We start from the raw sequence: 5311 nt of genomic DNA, 5'->3' as shown, positions 1-5311 counted from the left end.
GCCGTGAGTGACTGTGACCATGAGAATGACCTCCCCGTGACAGCCTACACACGACACAGTTACCTACAGCCGTATGGTTTCATGTTTCCTTGGTAGAATCAGCCAGTTGTTAAGGGAAAGGAAATTGATGTTTTCAATATTTTAAGTGTTCTACCGAGCATCCTATCTCTAGTTCGGTCAGATACCGTAGTGCATACATCCCCTCTAATGCATGTTCATTCCTTGCTGCAGTTTGGTTCTTCTGGAATATTCTCATCATGGAGATGCTGGAGTACAATTATGAAAACCAACGGTTGAGCATATTTGGAGTGGCTGTTTCTTTCCTAAAGAACCACAGTTGTTTTCAGCAGGTAGAACAGGTCGAAGTCCGCCTGCATGGGCTGTTGGGCTGTGATTTCCGTTATGTTTAGACGGATGCATAGGGCACGAATGATGTCGTTTGAGGAAGGAAAATTGTGGTTAAGCGTTTTCATTAGGATCAAATTTAATGACTGAGATTATTAAGGCATCTTTATGTTTTTGATGACATAACAAAAGTCAACTCATGCTTATAGCAAGGCAAATAATCCCTAGGTTCTCTTCCGACGTTAAATTGATGGTATTTAATGTACTTTGAAAATTAACCTCCATTAATGAAATCTTTCCTCTGAGATAGGGCCTACCTTCTGCTTTCCTGGCAAAAATGAATATACATCATTGGAACCTATTTTGAGCTTTTCTGTTGTTTGTTTGCCTTATTTTGTTTTTATAGCCTCAAACAAAAATATGACAGTTTTAGCTCTCTCTCTCTCTGAAAAAAAAAAAAAAGATGGTTTCTACAGACATGGCTGTAAGCTAATGTGATGTAGACAACCCCACAGTGATACACTCCTCCCCGAATATTCTAGATGACATCAGGTTGACAAACTAATCATCACAATTCTATTCCTGGTTAACATGACACACAGGCACATCACCAAGCCACAATCCTTTATCCCTTGTCCACAAGGCCTTATGTTTGTCTCAGAGTATACAATATAGACCAACCTTTAAAAGTCCCCAAGTCTTTAAAAATCAGAATACCTTAAAAGTCCCAAGTCTCTTAAGTGCGAGAGACTATAAAAAGAAAAAAGAAGTTATGAACTTCCAATAAACACTGGCAGGAGACAGAAGAGACCTAGGAACTGGAGAGCCTCCCTTTGTAAGAACTCATTCTGGAAAAATACAACATTCATCTTTCATCAAGGTGGATCTCTCCTGAACCCACCTGGACTGGCTGGTTTTGTGTCAACTTGACACAAGCTGGAGTTATCACAGAGAAGCCTCAGTTGAGGAAATGCCTCCATGAGATCCAGCTGTAAGGCATTTTCTCAACTACTGATCAAGGGGGGAGGGCGCAGCCCACTGTGGGTGGTGCCATCCCTGGGCTGGGGGTCCTGGGTTCTATAAGAAAGCAGGCTGATAAAACCAGGGGAAGCAAGCCAGTAAGTGACATCCCTCCATGGTCTCTGCATCAGCTCCTGCTTCCTGACCTGCTTGAGTTCCAGTCCCGACTTCCTTTAGTGATGAACAGCAATATGGAAGTGTAAGCTGAATAAACCCTTTCCTCCCCAACTTGCTTCTTGGCCATGATGTTTTGTGCAGGAATAGAAACCCTGACTAAGACACCACTTTCTCGTAAAAGAGATTTGATTTTTGTTTATGTATGAGCATGTATGTGTATGTGTGCACGTGTACACGAGTGTCATGACTGTTGAGGCCATATGAGGGTGCCAGATCTTCTGGAGCTGGGATTGCCAGGTTAGGAGATGCCCATCTGGGTGTTGGGAACAGAACTATCTCCTAAAAGAGCAGCAAATACTCTTATCCACTGAACCTACCCTCTCCAGTCCCCACTTCTTAAAGGTCTCACTACTCCAGCACTGTCAAATTGGACACTAAGCTTCTGATGCCTGAACCTTTGAAGGCTGAACCACATCCACACCACAGCATGACCTTCCTTCATCTCCCACCTCGAGGCTCAAGCCTCATATTCCTCCAGTTCCTCAAAGCCCAGGTGTGGTGCTGGAGATTCAGTAGTGCTTGCTCTGGGCCTCTTACACTTATCCTTTCAGCTCTGAGAATTTTCTCTTTTGAGAAGTCATCTTGTATCTTTGCACTTCTCCCCCCCGCCCCCTCCATATCACATACACGCACCTTCCTAATAGCACTTGCCGGACAATCTTGTCGTCACTGCAGCCTCACTTATAATAAAACTGTTGGATTTGGGGCATTCTGTAGTCAAGGACCATGTCTCTGCTTCTGCAATCTCCTCTGTTGCTGTGTAGCAATCTCCTCTGAACTGAAACATTCTTTGCGAATGGCGCCTCATGAGACTCGGGAAGTGAACAACTTCGGAGACTCAGGAAGTTCCTGAAGCTAGCAAGACCAGTTTGTGGAAGCAGGTGAAGGAGACTCTCTGACCCAGTAAGCTGCCTGTAAGCCACCCAGGGAGATTTGGAGATTCAGCTTTTCTGAATTGGGGCATCTACGCTGGGGCAGGCTTTTGGAGATATAGTACCTTTGGGACATCCTTGTAAGTAATTCCTCATTTATACTCCTATAAACCACCCTAATAAATTTTGTTGGCTCTCCAACTTGGCCTTTGGTGGAATCATTACTTATTATTGATATTATGACACAGGGTCTCCTTAGCCTCCCCCACTGTTGGGGTTCTAAGCATGAGCTCCCATGCTTGCCTAGTGTTCCAGGATAGGTAATAAAAGACTGCAGTCAATAGAAGGTCCAAAAGGGAAGCAGTGACTTGGTTGTAGAAGAGAGTGCTTAAGGGGGCTGGAGAGATGGCTCAGTGGTTAAGAGCACTGACTGCTCTTCCAGAGGTCCTGAGTTCAAATCCCAGCAATCACATGGTGGCTCACAACCATCTGTAATGGGATCTGATGCCCTCTTCTGGTGTGTCTGAAGACAGTGACAGTGTACTTACATATAATAAATAAATAAATAAATAAATAAATAAATAAATCTTTAAGAAAGATATTAAAAGTTAAAAGGGGCCAGGATGAGAGAGAGAGAGAGAGAGAGAGAGAGAGAGAGAGAGAGACTCACTGGTGGGGTTAACACCCTAACAAGTGGGCATGGCTCGGGGCAAACAGCTATCCTGGGTTTTCTCAACACTCTCAGTGGGAAACAGAAAAGGCCCGCCTGGAATGAAACCCCGATCATTGGACAGAAGGGCTCTCTTTGCTCTCTCCTTTGGATTGCAGGGGAGGACAGGGGTAACAAAGCATCTGGGCTCCAGAGTCAGAGGGAAGCTCTGGTTCTCAGCTGCGCGGCCCTCAGAGCTACTTAGCTTTTGGGGTCGAAATTCCTGTATTCCGGAACAAACAAACAAACAACAACAACAACAAAATAAGCCGCACCGAAGCATCTCTCTCGACGAGGGCTCACCTCACCCGTGTGTGCTCCTGTGCATGGATGTCCATGGAGGCCAGAGGTCAGTCTATTTTGCAATCCACCTTAGTTTTACACTTGATCTTAGCCAAAAGGCTGAGAAGCGACCCCACCTTAATTTTAAAAAAAATAGCCATTTCTATTTTATATTTATGGGTGTTTTGTCTGTGTGTGTGTGTGTGTGTGTGTGTGTGTGTGTGTGTGTGTGTGTGTGCACCACATGCATGCAGAGCTTGTGGAGGTCAAAAGAGAGTACCAGCTTCTCTGGAACTGAAAATTCTGAAGACAGAAGATAGAGCTCTTGGGTCCTGGGAACGGAATCCAGATACTCTATATAGAATCACAAAGGCCCTTAACCACTGAGCCATCTCTCCAGCCCTGCACCTCCCCTTTGACAATTTCATACATGTAGAAAATGCATTTGATTTTATACACTCTCAGCTCCTCTCTCCCACTCTTCCAGGGATCTCGATCACATGCCCCCTCTTAAAAACAATAACAAAAAATCCTCTTAAATTCGTGCTTCCCGTTGAAATGTTGACTGGCCTTGTCGACTTGATATTTTGTGCGGGTGACCACAGGCGCAATGAGTTCGTGGTCCATCGTATTTCTTGTGACAGGGTGTCTAAGTTAGGTTTTTATTGCTGTGAGGAAACATCATGACCAAAAAGCAAGTTGGGGAGGAAAGGGTTTGTTTATTTGGCTTCTTCAGTTGAGGGAATCCCTCCATGAAGCTGTATGGTTTTCTCAATTAGTGATCAATGGGGAAGGGCCCAACCCATTGTGGGTGGTGCCATCCCTAGAAGGGTAGTCCTGGGTTCGATAAGAAAGCAGGCTGTGGGCTGGTAATTCCTCTAGACTCCGCCCAACAGCTACTTAGCAACAGTTTGTGTCTCCACCCGCCAGGTTCGAAAACCACTGTTTATCACATTTTCTCTTTCATGTCCCTGGCCAGCCTCTCCCTCTTTCTCTTCACTCTCTTTCTGTCCTTTTTTGTCCCCCTCTTTTCTCCCTCTTTTCCAGGTCCCCTTCCCTTCCCTCAATAAACTTCCTTTTGTTCTAGGCCTGTCACATGTGATTCCTCAGAGGAACGACTCTGATGGGCCTGCTGAGGTGCTCTCTGCCGCCTGCATTATACGCGATTTTACAAAACACAACAGTGAACAAGCCAGGGGGAGCAAGCCAGTAAGCAGCATGGCCTCTGCATCAGCTCCTGCCTCCAGGTTCCTGCCCTGCTTAAGTTCCTGTCCCGACTTCCTCCAATGATGGATTGTGATCTGGAAGTGTAAGCCAACTTGTAGCTCACTGGTTGGCTAAACTGGCTGGTGAGTGCAGTGGACTGTTTCTGCTTCCTCAGTGATGGGATTACAGGGGCTTGCTGACTTGCCCACCCTTCTTAACGTGGGTGGTGGCGATCTGAACTCAGGTCGAACCTGGTGCAAGCACTTGTATGGACTGAGCTATCTCCCTAGCTACTGTAGGCTGAGTTTTTAAAGGGTCTGAGCACGCACGCACGCGTTTGTAATCGAACTCGTATTAGCTCATTCTAGACAAGCATATTTCCTCATCACCCGTCTTAATTTCTTTCTTTTTTGAATGTTTGCATCTTCTCTTGCCTTTCTTCTGACATCCTCAGCCATCCTTGACCTTTCCTGTCTGCTCCCACGGTGCCTCACTGAGCACTACCCACCACGAGGGGGCAGAAGAGACCTCCCCAACCAAGACAGGTGCTTCTCTAGCTCTCCTATCTTTCTCTATGGTGCCTGCCGGCCCAGCCCCCGAGGGCGGAGCTACAGCCACGTGACCTGGGTGCCAGGCGACCGCGCCGGCGCAGTGGCCGCGCCGCTGTCTCCAGGAGCCGTCCCCCTGCGCCGCTCCGCCG

This window comes from Micromys minutus, assembly GCF_963924665.1.
Source record: "Micromys minutus genome assembly, chromosome: 9".
NCBI classification, from domain to species: Eukaryota; Metazoa; Chordata; class Mammalia; order Rodentia; family Muridae; genus Micromys; species Micromys minutus.
The sequence above is the reverse complement of the archived record's forward strand: the minus strand, read 5'-3'. Positions refer to the sequence as shown.